We start from the raw sequence: 23,421 nt of genomic DNA on the forward strand, positions 1-23,421 counted from the left end.
TAATTCCCCAAATTCTGAATACATCAAAAATAAATTAATAGGTCTTCATTCAAAAGCATGGTTCCTCCCTTTATACTGCCTGAAAATCTTAAGCTGTGCACCTAAAAAAGTAAAAAGTAAAAAAGCACAAAGGGTGTGCAACGTACAGTGGATGTGCAATGTACAGCCATCACTATACTTCCAGGAACACCATGAGGCTTGAGCCTGAAAAGTGGGTACCCAACTCCCCATTCTCAACGCCACTATGCTTATAAAATGGGCACCTGTATTTTTGTGTGCTTTTAAGTAAGTACGTTTGAAAGAAAATTCTGCATTTGATGTTGTATTTTTGTGAAATATAGTCTTTTAACCCAATGCCAAAATGTTAGCAGTTTAAACACTGGTGAAACCAAAATAGCGCAGAGCTATTTTTTGAATAGAATGTGCAACTTTTATATTAAAATGTTGAAACAGTACAGAGTATATTTTATTAATCTAGAAAATACCTCATTCATATGAATTTTGTGAAAGCAATATTGTATCGGGACATTTCTGACTTAACTGTGAAGTTATTCGATTATCATCTAAAACAATGTGAGATTTTAAATCGATCTAGAGGGTACTGTGTAGATTTTCCATTTGTAGTTGTATTTTTCCAGTTTGTATATATTTTATTGTGGAAAACAAAAGGATTATTTCTCCTGAAGGCATCTGTTTCAGACTGTTACACAGATGGATAACTCAACATTTCTTCATTTGCCATTTGAAACCAAGTAGGATTTAAATGGACTTAAATGTATGTTTAATAGGTACCATTCTTGGCAGATGCATTTCCAACTTTCACTATGTTTGCTGTGAAATGATGAGAAGGTATTGCTTTATTATTTTGACAACAGAACAAGAAAATCTAAAAACAACCAGCATCAGCCAGAAGTGAGCTGTTACCCAGAAGAAACGGTAATGTAAAAGCAGGCATAACTCTACAACCTGTTTAAATTTGGTGTGTGTGTGTGTCACACTTTAGCTGCGGTAACCCAGAGTACTATAGGTAATACATGGGATGAAGGCAGGTCATAATAAAACCAAGTTTCCGTGAATTTCATTATTCATTTACAATAAAGCACAGGGAATGTTCTTGAGAGAAAACGGGGAAAAAATTCAAAGCATGCTATGTTACAATACACTGTTTGGAAAATTATGTTTTTATATTAGCAGCAGTTTTAAGAGAATGACAAATTCTGTAGGACTTAAGTACAATTAAGACATTGGGCAACATTACAGGTAGGTTCCAATAATATGTGCAAGGAACAGAATAAGCCTTCTTACATCTTTATAAAATGGGCTTATAAAAGATAAGAATATGAGTCACTGTCAATGTTAGTTTTAACGTTTTATGTTTGGGGGAGGGGCACAGCATCACCATTATTTCCAGCTGAGAAACATGGTAGTTCTGTAATTTTAAGGATTTTGAAGGCACCTTAATTTTTGTGGTTTCCTGATTAGAACAGAACCTGCAGTTATCATGTACAAACATCATACTCACACCAACGAATCAATATCTTTTCTTTTTGTTAATGTTTTTTCTACCACAACTTTATTAATTATGTTTGGGACTATTGCATTGACCTTACACACATCAGCAAATTAACAAATGTAGATATTTTTCAAAATTTTATTACAGCTGTTTGTTAGCTGGCAATGAGAAGTCCTCCTTATAACTTCACTTTCTCTTTAAAGAACAAGTCTTTAGTTATCACTGATAGTACATAACTCTGTCTTAAGCTGTCAGGAAAGCCTTTGTACTTTATAGAGAGCTCTGATTGCACTCCAAAGTCAGAAAAAAGATAAATTTGTTATGCAATTCTCTGACAGTCTTTATAGCATACAAGGCAGCCAACAAACAGAAGCATAGGAAAGTTTTAACAACTTTATAGGTTCATAGGTAGGTACTAGGCTATCTGCCCGAAGGCATTTATAAGCCTAGCTAGAATGTGTTGGCTTTCGCCACCCCTCCCTTGCCTCTGTCCAGCAGAGCCACTGAAATGATCCCCAGAGTAAACTTTCTGTTTCCCATCCACTCGTCAAAATTTCTCTTGAAAAAAGTTAGCAAGGAGCTCTGCCTTATGTAGATAAGAATCTTGTTCCAAAGCATGGGAAGTCTCTGGGACAGGAATCTATCCCTCCAGCACGTCCCATTTATTGTTGTGGTGAGGTTTAGATCCCTAGAGCGTGTGGTTCGAGGGGATATGGTTTTCTTTAGGTGGAGCATGTCCATCAATTTTGGGTTGGACATGGCCTTGTATGTCAGGCAGAGATCACCTCTGAGTAGGCCATATGCAACCGAGTACAGCTGGAGTTTCTTCAATCGAGCTGCATAGGGCATCTGTTTGAGGCCAGGGATTTAAAAGCTGCAATGCACTCCATGCTGCCACACATAAAAAAAAACAAAAACCAACTGTGGCAATGTGAAGTGTCTAATTACTTTTAAAGCTGTAGTTCAATAAAAATCACATTTCTGACTGGCATCTGTATGGCACTGCTTAGTGTCCTGCAACATTAAGAGCTGTAAAAAATTCCATTACCGGACTATTTTTTTTTTGTAACTTAGCAAAGCAGCTAATGACCCACGTAATATAAAACATCTGACTGAGCTTTTCTGATTAAAATCTACTAGCATTTTTTTGTCAAAAAGTATAAAGCCTACTAGAATTTTTTTGTCAAAAAGTATGCCGACATTGACTTCTCAAGTTTGCTCTCAAGGTGAATTTCTTGACATCCATTTCTTTTCAAATAGTGCAGTGGATTAAGGTTATGGGATGCTAACAAACTGCTTCATGTGGTAAAGGGTTTGATTCCTCAGCCTTCATTCCATACTGTGGGACCTTGAGCAAGTCACTTAGCTAGGCAGTGCTTTGGGGCAATTGCAAGTTTGGGCTAGGCTCCTCAACGATCTCCTAGAATGCATGCCCAAAAACTATCTATGAACTTATGAACCCTATGATAGGAGATCCATTCACATTCCTGTTTGTTTTCCATTTTGTACAGGATAATGAAGCAACAGCATTCCCGCTACCAGGACATAAAAGCCATGTTCCATGGTAAACATTTAATTACAGTCTTTTACACTGTCTGTGTAGGAGAAAAAACAACAAATAATTAAAAATGCAATAACCCTTTATAATAAAATTGTAGAAAATATGGAGAAGAATACTCAGGAAAAGACTGATCAAACACTCTTTAAATACATGTCAGATATTTATAAAAGCATGACTACTTTAACCTATTGGAGTGCCTTGGTTGAAATTTTAAAACTCTAAAAATGTGAATGCATTTCTATTATGAATTAGTTATTTTAATAAATTGAAATACAAAGCAATCTTAATAAAGACACTGTTTTTTTTTCAAACTCTTTTTAATAATTAAAAAAAAAAACTTTTTCACCCAGTAAGTAATATGACTTTACACCTTTTCCTTTAGTTTTCGGAAAGTTTAATATGAACTTAATGCCAGTTGACAAAGTAATGGTTATAACCATATTGCTTTTATTTTTAAGATGTACTAGACACAAGTGCCTCTTTATTCATTCAACTCAGAATCACAGGACAGTTAAATGACATATTCACAGTCATTACTAACATAAATAGAGACTGGAGGAATAAAATCCAAAACTAGAAGATAAAATGTGTTGGAGTTCCAGACTTGGTAGAAATTTTTAATTTTTTTTTTTTATAACTGTACTAATTTTAAATGTGTATATTCCAAATGTTTAACATGCCACCTGTTGGGCCAACCTTATGAACTGTTGTACTCCTGTCATACCATTCTAACACAAAAGGCAGTTTTAAATGCCAAAAGCAAAAATCTCTGCATAGCATTTGACTGACTCTTTGTAACTGACTGATGATGTAATAATGTGTGTGTGTGTGTGTGTGTGTGTGTGTGTGTGTGTGTGTGTGTGTGTGTGTGTGTGTGTGTGTGTGTGTGTGTGTGTGTGTGTCATAGTTTAGCAGGAGGTACACTAACATGAGTATAACTGAACATTCTAGAAACATCTTTACTATTAAAAATGTCACATACATGCATTTATATTCATACATGGTTCACAATTTTAACAGGTTTTAGTATTTTGTTATAAAAACCTATAAAATACAAAATGTCTTATGTAATATCATAAATGCAAAAATAATAATATTTAAAATCCGAAGAGAAGCTTTTCATTAAATCAAAAGCAAGTACAACATTTGGTGGAGGGACTGTTTTATGTTAAAATGCAATATTAACTATAAATGATTCTGTTACCTAAGGGAATTAATTTAAACATTAAGTTAAATAAGGCCTGGTTCCCTGGAATAGATAAATAAAGCCTTTAGTGTGACCCAGAAGGCCAAATTCAAGTAATATCTCAGTTTGCAAAAGAGGGACAGGGGTATAGAGATGAGCTGCCACAGTCAGCTTGCCCATCCTGGGGGTGGTAAGGTGGTTGTCACCAGCAGATCATTACCACACAAGCAGAGGACTGCACAGCACTGAAAATACCCTGAATGGGCATGTGAGCTTAGTGCTACTAAGTCAGTGATGGTAGCCTAAATTAATGCATGTCTGGGATCATGCAGTTAAATTGGGAAAACATAGCATGTGCCAGACATGATGTGGGTATTCAAATTATCCACCTGGAGTGGGATTAGGGCTTAACAGAAATGTCCTCATGATGTGTGGCTAGATGAAGCAGCTGTTGGGAGGAAAATGGAGATTCCACGTAGTCTTCTGGGCTAAGAATATTTTGGGCTATTATTCAGAAATACAAATTATCCCACTATGGCAGAGGTGAAGCCAAACTGTCAGACCATGGGGATGTGAGTACTTACTGCCCCTAAGTGGCACACAGATGGTTGCTACAGGCAAGGATATAAACTCCAACATGTCTGCCTGGATGATGGTCATCTCTGGTTAGTGTGGGCCACCACACTGGCAGTCAAATGTTGTTGGATGAATTCACGGGCTTGGGGGCATGTGGCTCATTTTTGGAGTGTTGATGGGTGTCAAGCACAGCAAGGAAAAATAACTACAGAAAATTTCAGTGTAAATAAAAGTACATGGGACTATGCTGGCTCCCTTACTAGTTAATGAGTTTTCAGATAACAAGGGTTTGATCGACTTAAATGTCTGTGCTTTTTAACCAGTGATCCTTGTACTCCATACAAAAATCACTGTTACGTGAATTTTATTTATGAGTTAGAATTAAGTCTGTGTGAAGACTTTTCATCTTTCTACACTCATTTGTGACTGTGTATTTAGTATATTTAATTAACAGGGGTGTGGAAGGTGATGTCCCCTACAAGAGGGGTGCTGGGGGTTTGCACCCACCACAAAATCCCTTGTTACAAGTTTTTGTCAAATTAAAATTTGATGATTTGTCCCGACTGGTTGAAGTTTCAAGCAGTTCAAAGTTAAACTTTGATAAGATATTGCAGATGTGCCCATTTTATAAGTGCAATAAGGCTCTGGCAAAGCATAAGCTTTAAAGCAATAATATGTTTTATTTTATTTTTTTTATTATTATTATTTTTTCCAGGGAGGCAAGCACTTCCAAAGTGGTGGGCAAGTGCTTCTCCCCATAATCCTCTTACTTGTTTGCTGCTCTGATATCACAGCTTTAAGACTGCATTAATTATGAGAAGGAACAAAATGCATAGCAAAGAGTAATTTTCATGGTCTACTCTCTTTTCTGAGTAAAAACAATACCAAAAGGAGTAGCATTAACATACAGAAAATTATAGCAGGGGAAAGCATAGCTTTGATGTAAACAATTTCAGGCAAAAGTAACCCTAGAATATGAAGATCACACAGAGCAGAATCAACCATGAGCAGAAGAATGTAGAGCTGTGTAGGATACAGATATCACTGCACCCACAGAGGGTGCAAGTCACTCACTCTTTGGGCTTATGTCTCACAATATCCCTGGGTATATAGTAAAGCGGCTTAGCCAAGTATGTTCTTCCAGATAGCTCCAGAAAGGTGATTTGTAACCACTGGGTCCTAAATAGTCAAAAGATTTATAAAATAAAATACAAAACATACTAACCACAGGGAACAATGAGCGAGCGAGAGAGAGAAAGGCAGAAGGCAAAATATCATAACTGACATAGAGGTGGGAAGTGGCAATCAAATCTACTTGAAACTTGTAAGCTGTTTCTCTAGTTGTAATTCATATCTCTGTACAATCTGAGAAACATGCAGGAACCACAGTGAACAGCAGTTTTAATTTTATTAGTACTTACTAGGGTGTAGTGATATACACAGAGTGAAGGGTTTTAATGACAAAGGCCTATTGCTTTGAGCTTGATAGGTTCCAGTCATGTCCATTTATGCACAGTACACTGTAGCTGGTGAAGGGACACAGAATGGCTGGTTCCATTAGTGACCAGTGCTTCTGTCCCTGCAACAATGGTCCTCTTTAGCAACAGCCCACTGTGGCCTTGTATTATCTCTCATATGAGTAAACTGAACCTTTCTAACCTTCCATCCCTTGCTTGTCTTTGGTAGCTCCTTGCCAATAGCTAAAAAATGTCTTGGCACAGAAAAAGAATATATACATATACATATATGTGTATATATATATATATATATATATATATATATATATATATATATATATATATATATATATATATATATATATATATATAGTAGTCACTTGAAAAGATCAAGAAATTATTCTAGTAATGTCTGCTTTAATCCCCAATGAAATTTCATCTTGTTTTCAAAGTCTGGATAACTTCTGTCTTCAGAAGGTGAATGCCATAAATAGCTTTGATATAGCTAGATTCACTGTAGTACACTTCTCCCTTTAATAAACAGAACACATACTTATTGAATTTTTAACTGGGACAGTCTAGCTGTGCATATAAACCCTTTTCGGTAGTGACCTGGTAGGAAAAACTCCACAAAAAATATGATGATACATTTTAACGACATACATAAAAGGAAAACTGAAAAAAAAATATTGAGCATTGCAGAAACTAAGTTTTTAAATGGCAATTAACTAGATGCTTTGTAACCCAAAGCATTATGATTTAGGAAAAGATACTTGTTGTATGAGATAAAGAAGGGGGCAATGGACGAACGTTTAGATGAGAAAAAAGAAATTAGGTGGAGAAGAGAAGCTGTCATATAAGAACAGAGATAGAGAGAATGTGGAGAGGAGGGTAAGGTGTCATGGACCAGGTAGGATTTACAAATGTAATAAAGCTAAGATGTGTCAATTGATGGGAGATAAAAGTGATAAAGGAGGGGTGGTGACTAGGTGGATAAGTTGATAAGAAGGGAGAGAACAGATTATTTGAAGGAAGTTGCACAGTTGTAGATCTTCTTACACAAGAGAGAAACTCTAAACGTTGTTTTAAATGTAAATGGATTGGTATTTTCATGAAGTACAAGTGCATATGATAAATAATAAACTATTTTACAAAAGATTACTGGTTTGCTTCATTTTATAAATACACTGGTTTAAATACAAAATTTCACAATGATAAGAAAATGCACTCCATTAAACAGATTCTGATGCCTAACTTTAGTCCTTTGGATTATCTGTAGCTGGGAAACTCACTGACTTCTGGATCACCTTTACAAATGCGTGCAGATCAAATAACAGAATAAGAAACAGATAAAGTGAAGAAAATCAGTGGCAAATGCAGACTGAGCCTTGGATGAAAGTCTTTTGGTGTACAAGGAGTTTCATGAGTGCTCAATATTGGTTGTTTGGGGAAAAATACTGCCTTGGATTTTATAATACCTGGTTTAAAATTGTCCAAGCATAGCTGCAGCTTTGATTATAACTATCTTCATGGTTTTATTTGCTATAGGCTATTCTACACTTTAACACTTGACAGAATTACCTGTATCAAGACCTCTATAAGTGACCACTATGGCATCACTAATAGTGCAAGACTCACCTTCAGCATATCATATGACCTGAGGCAACACCTTTCAGTGGTGATATGCAAAGTCATTTGTTAGGGTCTTGCCATAATGGTTAACTTCATTTAATTGAAACTTAATGGTTGGCCATATAAACAAAACAGTATTCAGGATCACATGACCTTGAAATCAAGTCTATGAGCTACAGTGTCTGTAAGGTAAAGACCGCAACCATTGTGCCAACCCTGCTGCCTGTGTTAACCCTACCTCCTGTGTACAATGTAATTAACCTGACAGTGAATGGCAGTACTTTATCCAAGCCTCGGTGATACAAAAATTCCATGACTTTTTAACCAAACCAAGAAAAGATGTGTAGTGTTAAAACAATATACACAGACCACATATGTAATGTCACTCAGAAAACCAGCCAGAAAATATGCTTGAATAAGTACCAACACCACTGGAGGAGGCCAAATGCCACAACTAAAGGCAGCCAACAAAAATAACCAAATACAATTTATTGAACATTTTATTACGTACTTTCATTCCTAAAAGTGGAACTTCATCAGAATACAAACTATCATTATGTTGTTTCCTTGTATACTATGAACTTAAAGGTACAGCACCATATAAATTCATACTATAATACTTGTATGTACTTCATCAACTTAAAAGTATCTATGAAAATACCATTTAAAATTCCATATGAAAATATAACTGAAATCACTTAAAAATTGATACTACTCAAAAATCGTTTAACCGCCATAAGAAAGGCAGTCATGGCTATTAAGGGTTAAACAAAACTTATGAAAATCTTGTGCATATTCTACATGTTGGTACTTCAGCGGTATTGACATTGAGTTCTTGCGCACATTCTACAAGTTGGTATTTCAGCAGTATTGACATTGACCTCTTGCGCACATTCTACAAGTTGGTATTTCAGCAGTATTGACATTGACCTCTTGTGCACATTCTACAAGTTGATACTTCAGCGGTATTGGCATTGAGCTCTTGTGCACATTCTATAAGTTGGTACTTCAGAGGTATTGACATTGAGCATAACGGGTACAAGCAAGCAAAATCTGAAGGTAATGCTACTCAATGCTAGAAGTCTAAACCTCAAGATGCACTCTCTTGAGGCACTCCTAAAAATGGAGAACATCGATATCTGTGCAGTAAATGAGACCTGGTTCAATGCTCTAGAGAGCACACATGCAATACCAGGCTACAACTCTTACCACACTTTTCGGCCACCAAACCAGGACTGAAACACTAAAGGTGGAGGAGTGTCCATATTCATCAAGGATATTCACACCTCCAGGCTGGCTGCCCAACACAATGTATCTGAAATTCTCCTGGTGCAACTAACACTAGGTAAGACTGCAATACAAATTGTAGCTTGCTACAGATCCCCCACCATGCCACATGATTTTCACTACACCTTTCTAAACATACTGGAAAATATTAAGATACAACCAAACACCCTAATACTGGGTGATTTCAACTACCCTGACATTAACTGGGAAAACTACTCCTGTACCAACACCTTTGCTCAACGGTTCTTGGAATTCATAAATTCCAATGCCGTAGAGCAACTAATTCATAGTCCCACCAGGGGTACCAATATTCTAGACCTGGTAATTACCAACATGGGAGATCGATGCTCCACACCAGTGGTCACCCCCTCGTTAGTCAGATCCAACCATAAGCTAATTACCCTTGACATCCACATCCCACCCCCCCACCCCCTTTAAAGAAACCTCCATAAAAAACTTCTCCAAAGCCAACTTCATGTTTCTCAAGTCAGAAGTAACAAACTTCATGACTCCCATTCAGATGGCAACTGGAAGTTCAACTGCTGAATTTTAAACTAAAGTACTGTGCAAGCACATTCACTCATGCATGGACTGAGCCATCCCAAATAGAACCAAGATGCTGTCCTCTAAAAAGGGAAGCCAATCTGGTGGTCCCCTGCCATAAACAAGCTGACAACAGAAGGAATAAACTGTTGCAGAAAAGAGGAAGGACCCAGGATTTAAAAAACTCCCTCACCAGCCTCAGTAGAAAGCTGAGATCCCTCATAAAATCTTCCAAAGCTAGTTACGAAAATAAAATTGCCAAAGATTCCAAAGACAACCACAAGGCATTCTATAGCTATGTCAAGAATCTAAATGGCAATACTCAGATCTGCTCTGAGATACAGCAGAATGGCACTAGATATACTGATCCTAATGATATTGGCAATATCCTGGCAGATAGATTCAGTGCCAACTTCACCCCCCTATCACACCTAAAGGGCCCATCGCAATACTGAAAGAATGTCAAATTCCGGTAATCTCCGCCACTCAGGTAAAAATTGCACTCTCCAAAGCCAAGAATACAGCATCCATGGGACCAGACAACATCCCGGGCTGTGTACTGCATGAACTACAAAATGAACTGGCACCTCACCTATGTGCCATGTTTAATCATAGCCTCACCTCAGGCTTCGTGCCCACAGAGTGGCACACAGCTACAGTCACCCCATTCCACAAGGGGGTATCCACCTTGGATCCTGGGAACTACTGTCCAATCAGTCTGACGAGCCTGATCTGCAAAGCTATGGAACATATTATCATGGAACTTATAAACAAAGATATTGGCAATCTTCAAACACTGGACCCCACCCAGTTTGGGTTCATGAAGGGCCGATCTTGCCTCCTGAACCTGATCGACTTCTTCAAATCAGTTTCCAGAGCCATGGACGAGGGTAAGGTGGTTTACACAGCCTACTTGGACCTTGCCAAGGCTTTTGACACTATTCCCCACTTTGGAATCATAGATAAACTTACTAAGCTGGGCATTAATCCCTACATCATTTGATGGGTTGCAAACTGGCTTACTGACACACTGTAAAAGTAGCCGACTCCAAATTCAGCGCCAGACAAGTGGAGTACCTCAGGGTTCTATCTTGGGACCACTCTTGTTTGGCATCTACTTCTCTGAAGTACAGGCCAACACTAAGGGACTCTGGCTTATAAAGTTTGCAGATGACTGCAAGCTGGGAGCCATTATTGAATCCCCAAATTATGTGGATATACTACAAAAAGGCCTTACCGAAACAGATGCCTCATGCCAGAGCTATGGGCTCAAGCTGAATGCCAAAAAATGTATAGTTGTCCCCTTTGGGAAAGACCATGTACCTGTCACATAGGTGACAGTACACTAAACACTGAAAGTGTGATATAAGACCTAGGGACACAGGTGGACAGTGGTCTCACCTTTGATAACCACATAGCGACAACAGTTAGAAAATCCTTCTACGTGGCACACCTCATCACTAAGGGTTTTTTATCCAGAAAAAAGGAGGTCATTGTCCCTCTGCACTCATCCCTCATTAGACCCATTATAGAATACAATGCCCCATTTGGTATGTACCTCACAAGACATCTGCAACAACTAGAAAGACCACAGAAATACCTCACAAAAAGAATCACAGGTCTAAAGCAGATGCTTATGCTGACCATCTAAAGAAACTCCAGCTATACTCTGACGCATATTGCCTACTCAGAGGCGATCCTTGCCTAACATACAAGGTCATGTCAAACCCAGAGTTGTTGGACATGCTACACTTAAAGAAATCCCAATCCCTCTGAGCCACACACTCCAGGGATCTTAACCTTGTCATCACAATGAATAGAACATGCTGGAGGGATAGGTTCCTGACCCAGAGATTCCCCATACTCTGGAATAAGCTACCCATACATGTCAGGCAGAGCACCTCAATAGCCCTCTTCAAGAGGAACCTTGACGATTGGATGGGAGATAGGAAATTCACCCCGGGATCACATCAGTAGCCCTGCTAGACAGGAGTCCAAGAAAGTAAATAATTGTGGGAAGCAATAGCCAGTGAATCGTTATGGCTAGGCTTGTATAGGCCCTAGGGTGGATAGCCTAGTACCTACCTATGAGCCTATGAACCTATATCTGCTTTTCATTTATCATTTAAATAAAAAGGTAATATTGCTGGATCTACTTTTGGCACCTGTGCTTCCCATGATCATTGTGTTCCCACACCTCAGAGTATCACTCATTCCTTCGACTTCCCAGAATCACAGGATTCCATGTGAGGCATGAAAGAGTCAGAGATGGGCATAACTAAGTGGAAGTTAGAATGTTTTGCATGCCCTAGCACCTGCTATTTGTTGATCATCAGGCACAGGCTGAGGCCTACTATGTTAGGCTTGAACACAGTTGCATGCATCTTCACACCTGTCATGCCTGGAAGGAGTACAGCTCACTCCTTGACAAGCTCATGCCTTTGTGCCCTGCCCTTTGTGCATGTATTACACATCTGGAGTCTCACGCCAAGGTCTGTTCTGGGACTTGAATGAAGCTTTGCTCCCGAACTGGTGAGGTGTCATTAATTGCCCACTCCCATCTATGTAGCCTGGATTTCCAGTACTTAGGTTAATAACTAAATCAAGGTATTCTGGGGCATAGACAAGACTCTATTTCTATATCTCACAGGGCTGGTTGACTTGGTATCTTTTTTTATCTGTAGAAAATGTTTTATGAAACACCTCTTATGACACGTTTCAGCAAGAGTGATATCTGGTGCTTGAGTGTTATAAAAATAGTAAATCATGCTCATCCATTTCAATTAATCCTTTCAAGTTTCCATATTATATAATTTTCTCAAAACTGTGTCTGCCAAACCAGGAGACTTTGATGTTACTAGTTCATTTCTGTTAAAAATGAGAATTCACAGATCGTTGTGTAAACTCCAGAGTTGCTGTGACTGACTTGTATTGCTTTATGAAATTGTTATAACATCAGGAGTGATCACATTAGTAAGCAATAATATGGCTGTGAAACCCCCAGGTGGGGATTATGACATGATTGTTCTGAAAAGAAGCACATAAATTGTAATTAAAAATGCATTTTTCCATTAATTGTTTCTTTTGGTTAAGCTGTATATTGGACAGTTGCAGCTGTTTGGTCGTGCACTGTTTTTGTAGCATTAATAAATATGACAACGACCAGTGATTACACAACACTCCATGCACTAATAGCAAAACATGAAATGTTCCATTTCACACTTGGAGATAAAATATTTCAGAACAATTATATTGCATCAACAAAATAGAACTATATTTACTTCATAAAATCTTTAAATGTTATTTTTGGGCATTAGAACGTCATTAAAATTTGCAGAAACAACGATAACATAAAAGAAGAGCTTCTTCTTCCCCGGTTACGGGTCGCCACAGTGGATCACCTGTCCACTCATGATTGGCAGTGGAGTTTTACAGTGTCGAGTTGTCAGCCCAGCACCCAACCTTCTATGGAAGGCACACAAACACACACTCACACCTAGGGCCAATTTAGAGTGTCCAATCCACCTACAGCATGTCTTTGGGATGTGGAAGGAAACCGGAGCACCCGGAGGAAACCCACGTGACCAGAGGGAGGACATGCAGACTCCGCACAGAAGGCACCCCAGCCGAGGATCAAACCAGAGAACCTCTTGCTGTAAGGCGACAATGCTAACCGCTGCACCATCGTGGATGCCCGATAACATAAAAGAAGATAAGTAATCAAAATTCCTTCAGGATGCTACAGGTTTCTAACTTTAATCTGTGTGTTAATTTCAGTAATTGTTGTAGTCATAAAAATATTAACATTTGACTATGTTACATTTTTAACTAATTCACATTCTACTTTCTTTCTTATGTTCAGATAATTACTTAAGAGGAAACTAACCTGAAGTTTTGACATTACGTTTGTGATGTCTCGTGTAGTTTGTTCAGGCTGGACACCTCTGAGAAAAGGGCTGTTGAGAGCAAATGCCTTCCAGTTAGAGCTAAAAAAAATTCAGAGACAATCTTTTAATACATAAAATCTTAAAATACCATTCCAGCAACCTTAGGGAGCTAGAAATGTTTTTAATTAGGAAACATATATACAAGTATACATCAATGGACAGACTATCAATGAAAAGTGTTCAAGAAAAATCAATAGACACAGCACTAATCAGAAACACAAAACTTAGCAACAGGCATCCACAAACTTATACAATCCAGTACTTTCTAAGAGCAGGAGACAAAACTAATTCCAACATACAGGCAAGCTCAAATAAGTGTGTACATGGGGGACTTTGTCCCCTCTATACCTCTACTTATTAAAATATACCAACTCTACAGTAGCACACCTGCAGAGGAAACAGGAAAGCTCCATACACTGAATCAATGCCAGTAGAAAACCAGAAAAAGAAACTGCACTGGCAGAAATTCACAATCCATTCATCCATCTACACCCATTTTTTTCCCATTTTTGTCCATGTAATTGAGGTGTCACATTAACAGTGACAATCATCTAGAGCCAAGGTTCACACGCCTGGGTAGTGAGCTCAGCTTTGGTTTCACTGCAATACCACAGACATGCATGCACACTCACATCTGCAGCCAGTTTAGTGTGGCCAATCCACCTGCTTCATACTTAAAAGTATAAATTGCATTAAGGTACTATAATCGACTAAGCAAACGTCAACTATAGTACACCATGGTGATTAACTTACTGAAGAAGAAAGGCATCTTGTGTGCACAGACAAAAAACTGCATCTGTGACCACTTCCAGGATTCACACAGACAGATGTGCGCGCGCGCACACACACACACACACACACACACACACATACATACATATATATATATATATATATATATATATATATATATATATATATTGTTCATTTAACACAGCAAATGCTCTTGCCTGAAAATTGTGTCTATTGTTAGTAGATAAATCAAAATAATGTGTTTATAAGAGTTTACCAAGATGAAAACATTGTTTTTTTAATTACCACATATATATGTAAATGGTAAAAACCTTTTACAAATGTACTGTATATTTATTTATGATTTATTTGTTCATTTATTTATTTATTCATTTATTTGCATTTGATTAAGAACATCAAACTCAGCCAAAGAAGAACACATTTTAGTCGAGGTCAGGGAAAAAGAAGTCAAGCATATGACACAGTACTTAGAAAAAGAGACTAGTTCCAGACATGTTATAATTTATTTCCAGATTGGTACAAAAACAAATAAGTGAAACTCACAGGAAACACTAGATACAAAGCAAAGTTGCACAGAGTACACAAGTATCGTAACACATTTTTCACACAATGTCTAGGTATTTTGCCTCATATTTTTGGCCAGTTTCTCATAAAATTTGTATTTTTTGACAAATCACTGACAACTGAAGTCACTGAATAATGCCAGACATTTGAGTATTGGGCTTCACATCCTTCAGAAAATGAATGTTAATGCAGCACCGGTTATTGTAGAAACTTTCTAAGCTTTAAGAATAATATTCAAAATCTGCTCCTATTTTTGGACCTTTGTACCCCCATTATGTTTGGCTCTGTCAAGATTTCCTGTGCTAAGAAGTTGAGAGTTATGATATATATGTAGACATATACACACACAGACACACACACCTATACATATAGTTTATGCCACACCAAAGAAAAATATTTTTGTTGAACCTAACATCTCTGCACAGAAATCAATGACAGAACAGGCTGTGAATATCTGAATAAAAGCACATAAGGTGTTTGTGCAAGGCGGCAAACAAGGAGGCAGACCACCCTGCAGCCTGCACATGTGAGCTGAGCTCCCCCACACCTCTGCAACTTGATCTATACTAACATTAAGATTGCATAATACTGAAGAAAAGAAAAATGTTCTTAACCTCACATCCCAGTGATCTCCCATGGATCTACACAATCACACATCCATCTTGCATTTAACACACAGGTACACACACTGCACAGTCTCCCCTTTCCATACAAATACATGCATTTCAGTCAGCCATTCTCACACTCACAAGCACATCTTGCCCATTCAGTTTGTATGCAAATGCAATGCCCACCAATTTTTTATACCAAGTAAACGTTCAACTGATCAACCCATAGGATTTGTGATACCACAAGCACCTATCTCTACTAAACACAAAATAGACCACAACAATAAACATGAATGTGAGACACACACACACACACACACATACACACACACACACACACACATATATATATATATATATATATATATATATATATATATATATATATATATATATATATATATATTATATAGGGGGACCGAATATTATACAATCTTCCTTTGGTTGACATCTGTTTAGTCGACAAAATGTGGCAAAAAACATAATTGTGCAGATGCAAATTGCATTTGCACCATAAGATTGTAAGTGGTTAATGCAACACAGTTAAACAGCCTACCAATGAATGCATCCTAGTCTAGAATGCTTGCCCCACTTTCATATTCCATGACATGTAGTAACTCCTCCCTGTACTTTAAAATGTTTAGATGTCACAGCCCCCCCCCCCCATTTTTATGTTATTATTATAATTGTTTTTGATTGTTTGGTAACATCTGGATAGTCATTATGTCTCTAAATCCATTTCCACACCTTATAAATGTACTTATTTAACAACCATTTCATTAATTTAATTATTTGATGATAGGAGGATTATCCATGCAAGGCCTGTTACAGAAACTGTGCAATAATACTATATGAATCAACTAAACCTTCTGGTGAATGGTAACAGACACCCATTTTATTAATTTGTTTCTAACTTTTGTTACCTAGCCCATAGAATTTGAAGTTCTGACATGTTTCACCATTGCATCTACAGTGTAACCAAATATATTTCAGCTCTTCTCTCTCCAAAGTAAACAACATTGCTTCTGTCAGTGATTGTGTGGTCTTGAAATGTTCAATTCTTCTCATCATGGGTTAAACTGTGCTTATATTATACCCTAAAATATCCTTAAAATCCTCGCGAGATATGCCTAGAGTTTAGAGCATTTTCTATGGTATGCCTTTTAAGCAGTGCAGCACATTTTTGAAAGTCCAATTCTGCCTGAAGAGTACATTTGCACTGCAAATTTACACTTCAAACAGCATTACAACGATTGCAACATTAAGTAAGAGAGCACAGTCTGTGGCTGTCTAAACATTCTGAAAGCTAGACAAATCATTAAACTCTGTGGTCTGAAACATCTCATTGCTGTCAGACAAACTGGAAGAACATTTCTTAGATTTTGACTTAATTTCCTGCTTCTTGAGGCTAAATTCTGTTGAAAGTCACACAAACCACAAAGGAGGAGAACGAAATCAGAAAGAAAATTATACTTTCTTGGCAGAACACTTGCAGCCTTCACACAGCAGTAGGGAATGATCTGAAGAAACATTTTCTGAGCAAATGATCCAGCAGCACCCAGTCATGCTTAGAAGAATAAGCAAAATATCTAAACTGCCTAAATCCTAAATCCAAATTGCCTTATTCTCATCATGCGTCCATATATCCACAAAAGCAAGAAGCCCTAGAAGTGGGTATAAGTTAAAACAGTTCTGTCTGACCCATGTAGAAAGCACTGAACAGAGCTTTAAATATGAGAACTGTGCTAGAAATATACTTTTAAGAATTTTAGTATCTTTCTTAGGTTTCATTACAGACATTTGTGCTCTTCTACTCTATAATGCATAGCTAGTTACCTTCCTAGGAGGACCCCTCACCAGAAAATTGAGATATCCTTGGATACAAGTAGCTGTGTAAGCACATTAGAAAGAGTGTACCTGATTAAGAAAATGAAAAAGAGATCATTATTGTTGTAGATATAAAAGAAATCAAATCACCGGTACAAACATTAAAGAAATGCAACTAATGGAAATAAAAAAGAATGCAACCATAGCCAAGGAAATACAGCAATGCCATGAGCTGAAGTAAATGAGGATTTTACAAAGGTAAAACTCTCAGAATAGAGTACTGCATACAAACTTTTTCAATATTAATACATAGCTCTATAAAACTGATGTCTTCTAGGGCAAAAGCATCATCACTTAAAACAACGAAACAACATTTTTTTTGACAAGAAGAACCGCTTCAGTGTGATTTATGGCTAAAGTACCATTTTGGAAGATTTTTATCCTCAGTACCAAAAAGGTTGGTGAAAGAGCTTAGGAGCCCAAAAGTCATAGTGCATTGGATTTGAGAAGGTGCATTAATTTGCCATTCCAACAATATCCAGCGTCTTCATCATTTTCAGTTGTATATTATCCATTTGCACAGTCCTGCCACCTCAGGAATATTTAATAACTGCTACAACCTCGTGTAAAGAAATGGACGTAAAGTCACCATGTTTAGAGGAACTAATTTTTTTTAAATGTACCGCATCAGTAGCATGCACAATAAGTGGAACTGGCCCCAAAAGTGAAGCTATAGTGTGGTGACTGAGCAGCCATACTTTTACTGAGATCTGCATTGTCAGGCTCATAACGCTGAGTCCTGTTCAACTGCTTGTAGTAAATGTACCAAGTTCAACATTAAATAAAGCAAGGGGTTAAGAAAGTATTCACTTACTTCAAACACTGTGCAAACTCAGACATTTTACCTGTTTCTCCTTCCTTGTTCCATCAGTGAATATCAGCCCTCAACCTCAATTACCCAATTAGCTCAGTCATTTCCCTAGGAGGTGAGATCCCTGCACTTCATTTTTCCCCTAGTCAAAGAGCAAAGGTCAAGCAACAGGATTGGTTGCTGCATCTACTTAGGCAATCATAGGGTTTATTTATTTATTTATTTACACTTTCCCTCACTTCACATTCCCATATTGTCTCAAGGGATAACATGTAATGGACAACTGCAACAGGTACTCCTTCCACTTCCATAAGACGTATCCTGTCAGTCACTTGCTCCCTTTGCGGCAAAGTGTCCCTAATAAAATCCTCAACATTCTTTATGGATTCTAATGCAAAATCACATATCTGGTTATGTTATACTGAAGGCTGGGACAGTACCCCTGTACTGTCAGACTTACGATGGTAGTACCTGGCTTCAGAAATGTAGACAGGAAGATAGATCACTGGCTTCTACCACCCTGGGAAAGCCTTCTCCAGAGTGCTGGAAAGAAAACCCCATCCAATAGGACGGTCTTTGATTTTTCGACCTTTGTCCAGAATTCTTAAACAAAGACGTTGACAGGTGTTACACACCAACAGACAAGCAAAAAATGTTAAAAATAATTCAATGGGGGAAAGCTGGATAATTTCAGAAAAAAATACAAACTGCAGCTTTCCTGTGCCAAAGGAATTCTACATGCAAGTTGATCTCCATTTAGGAAGAGACAAAGGTATTTAGGAAAGGAAAAAGACAAGATGAAGAAGAGTTTATGTGTGATAGTCCACTGATTTGGCTAACTAGAACAACACAGTGTGTGAAGTAAAGCTCACAAAGAAGTGAGCAAGGTTGCTGACAGAGCTAAGATACTATAGGAGGAAGGAGTCTGCAGTATAAACCCAATAACAATACTAAAACAATGACAGATCAACAGACTACTGCGGAAATTGGCATTTCCAATTAGTTCACCGAAAATGTTGACTCCAGCAAATGAATTACTGTGAGGGGGAGGGGGTCTCCTTACCCCATATATCTGCTTGTATTATTATTATTTATTATTATTATTTATTATAAATAATAATAATAATAATATCTGTTTGTATTTGTTACAAACACCAGCATGGTGGATGTGAGGTATATGGTCCCAACAAATAGTATGAGTTGCATACCTTTACAGTGCCAGGGCTGTTGAACGAGATTGCATTTGATCAGTGTGTTTTCTGTGAGATGGCCTAAATCTCAGCTGAAAGCAATAGGAGTAGAGCTACACTCTCCTGTAACAACCAATGATATAACAGAGATGGCGGGGCAAAGGAGATTAACAACCAATAGTATATCAGAGATGACGAGGCAAAGGAGATTAACAACCAATAGTATAGCAGAGATGGTGGGGCAAAGGATGGGGTAGGGTGCTACATGTAGAATTTATCAGGAGTGGGAAATACAGGACATTATGAGAGAAGTTTGTGGCATGTTTACAGGAACTGCAATAAAGATATAGATGTGTTGACAGGGATTGTAAAGTTGCTCACATATGAAAATCTGAAAAGGCAGCCTGCTAGAAGCAAGAAAGTATTCAATCAATAAAATGCAAATGAAAGAGTAGAGAACAGATGGCTAGCAAGTGCTACAAAAGGTCTCTGCACAGGAAAGTACCAAATATTCCTTTACTACTAGAACTATGTTAAATACCTGAGACGTACATCTGTGGTATAACAGACACAGGAACACAACCATGTTTTACTGGATGCTCAGTGAGACAGTGTTTAGAGGTGCTTCGGCTATTTTGCACTGTTACAACTGAGCGACTGCTTTCAGGGGGAAATGAAACTGACTCTCTGGAGCTGGTAACCATATATCCTATGTATGGAGAAGGGGTTTCCTGCTTTTGCAGGTGAGCAACCTATAGCTCTGTGTCTCTGCAGGGTGAGATATCCAAAGGAAGATGTTTACTATTTGCAGTTAATGAGTATCTCACCGGATATTGCAGAAAATATTTATTGTAGGGCACCACAAATTAATTAGTTAGTAATTAATTAAATTATTGACATTAGTTTACAGGGAATATCTGACAGGGTTAAAGAGCTAATTTTCAGCAGAGACCCAGGAGGGAGAGAAGCTTCAAATAACATATTAAAGAAAAAAATAATTTTGGTAGGACACATAACTAATATTTACAATGTTAAAAACAGAGAGAAAAAATACAAAATATTACAAAGAAAAAGAAAAAAATGTTTTCAGTTCTAGCTGGAATATACTTTTCTCTGTATTTGCAGTAAGCAGCAATATTTCTATAGCATTCCATATTTCCTTAGTTTAAGACTGGTTGTTTTAAAGATAGGCATAAACGAGGCACATGTGCTTCTGTAAATATATGAGTGTCTGTCCAACAATGACACAGGAGTTAAACGGTTCATTAAATAATGAAAAAGGGTAGTGAAAATTTTGGGATTAGAGACATAGGAAAGAAATTTTACCCCTTCTGCGAATTTGTTATTGGGGATACACACACACACACACACACACACACACACACACACACACACACACACACACACACACACACACACACACACACACACACACACACACACACACACACACACACACACACACACACACACACACACACACAGACACACACACGCACACACACGCGCACACACGCATACAGACACACACACACACACAGACGCACGCAGACGCACACACACGCACACACAAACACACACACACACACACACACACACACAGACACACACACACACAGACACACACAGACACACACACACAGACACACACACACACACACACACACACACACACGCACACAAACACACACACTCAGATTTCATTCATTTCATCACTTTGTTTTTTTCATCGAATAGTAACAAAGCCCACACAGCTCATTGAAAATCATCTGATCAAGGTGTGCTGGGTTTTTTTGCGTGAGATTGTAGTACAGCAGGATTTGGAAATTGTAACCTTTCCTTACTGCAATCCCAAAGTTGGTATATATAATTAGGAGGGACTGTCAGCTCTTCTGAAAAAAAAAAAAGATGCATTTTGTATTGCTTGTCAATGTTTTACATTTCAGACATTAGACGGTTGATAATTAGAGGTTTGATTTTATCACATTTCAAGTGAGGTACAAAGAGGTGCATGTAAAGGGGAAGTAGGTTAGAGAAAGAGATTTGTAAAAAGAGGGCAGTGCAGTTTCTCTGTTCTGAAAATCTGAAATGGCTGTTTGCCTGAAACAAGAAAGTATTAATAGATGGGAAAGAAAAAAGAGTATAGAACAGGCAGGGCAAAGAAAAAGAGTACTGAACAGGTGGCTAAGAACTGCTGTAAAAGAGCTCTGTACACCAATCATTAGCGGACCGGAGTTCCGATGTGGCGACCCCTAACCGGGAAAAGCTGAAAGAAGAACAACAGGAAAGTACAAACGTTCTGTTTCCACTATGGAATGTGTAACAGGCTAAGACCTGTGCCTGTAGTATAGCAGACAGAGGTAGCCAAGACTGTTTTTATTGGCTTCTGACAGCGGCAGTGTTTACAGCAGCCTCAGCTGTTTTAGGCTGATTGACAGGAATCAGTATGTCACTTCAGGAAGAGAAGAGAAGTTGGTTTTGCACCCCTCCCCCACCCGTAACTGTATAGCCTGTGAAGTTTTACTCTACATCTGCAGGTGAGTGGGGGATTATCCTATAGTTATGTGTAGTTACAAGATAAAATGGTGTGTTCGCTAAAGATAAAATGGTCAAGGTGTGATGGTCATTATGTATACAGGTATTGAGAAGCCCACAGGATATAGCAAAGAATAAATTAACAGAAAATGTTCACAGCTGAGCATCACAGAAGTATTATGAGTTCAGAGAGTTCTGCAAGATTTATTATATGCTACTACACTCTGACCTTCTGTGGTTCAATTTTTATTTAGAATTAGTCTTATTTCAGTTTGCAAGTTCACATCATTCAGTGAACATGGTATAGGAATAGGATAATTATCAATTGAGTGAAGGGGTACCGAAGAAAAATTAGCATCCCAAAAATGTTTAAATGCCCAGTGTCATAAAATTGGAAAATGCATTTTAGTTTTTATGGTACAGGCTAGGCAGTGTTTTCTTAACCAGTAGAGGCATTGCTTTGTGAAATACATTCTATTCATATATGAACCTATGGTGACTATATACAGTGGATATAAAAAGTTTACACACCCCTGTTAAAATGCCAGGTTTTTATGATATAAAAAATGAGACCACAATAAGTAATTTTAAAACTTTTCCCACATTTAATGTGACCTATAACCAGTACAATTCAATTGAAAATCAAACAAATCTATTAGGGGAAAAATATAAGACATTTTATTTATTTTATTTTTGTTTTATATTTGTTAACTGGGAAAATCCAGCTGGACCAGGTCCATTTTCAGTGGATGCCCAGGGAGAAAAGCTCCACAATTAACATATAGTAAGTAGTTAAGACAATGAGAAATGCACAGAATGAAAAGACATCAGATTACTTACAAACAGAAACATTCAAAATTAGCTATCTACAGTTCACTGGCATTGCATAATTAAGATATTATTAGATTAACCTTCACAAATAAGTAAAATAGTTATGACTAAATGTGCTATTTTTACCTAGCAGTACATACAGTTTAAGACAGTTTACATTTTCTAAGTGTACACTGAAAGTACAATGACCAATGCAACTTATTATAAGAAGTGTGTGTATATATATATATATATATATATATATATATATATATATATATATATATATATATATATGTGTGTGTGTGTAAAATAGTGTAGATTCTAATTGTGTGTAAAATAGTGTAGATTCTAATTGTGTGTAAAATAGTGCAGATTCTAATTGGAGTTGTGTGGAGGAGGAGAAGAAAAGTTACAGCGATTGTCATGTGATACATGGGCAGATCATACCTCTCAACCTGGAAACATCAAAAATCTGGACAGAGGCCCATGAAAATAGGTACAAATCTGTATGCTGATTAACATGAATTTTGCATACATAATTATGTAGCCACACCCACT

At 37.6% G+C, this 23,421-nt stretch overlaps 1 protein-coding gene across 2 annotated transcripts in view; it reads right to left on the bottom strand.

The window, feature by feature from the left end:
- The window catches only part of COL8A1 (collagen type VIII alpha 1 chain), a 645,551-nt gene that overhangs the window by 319,469 nt on the left and 302,661 nt on the right, over window positions 1–23,421 (bottom strand). For both annotated transcript variants that reach the window (XM_044072095.1, XM_044072094.1), the window contains exon 2: window positions 13,642–13,741. The gene's annotated coding sequence lies outside the window, so the exon portion shown is untranslated. The remainder of the gene's footprint in view (window positions 1–13,641; window positions 13,742–23,421) is intronic.

The sequence above is a fragment of the Protopterus annectens genome, chromosome 5.part0 (assembly GCF_019279795.1).
Source record: "Protopterus annectens isolate FY-2018-M chromosome 5.part0, PAN1.0, whole genome shotgun sequence".
Taxonomy (NCBI): Eukaryota; Metazoa; Chordata; order Ceratodontiformes; family Protopteridae; genus Protopterus; species Protopterus annectens.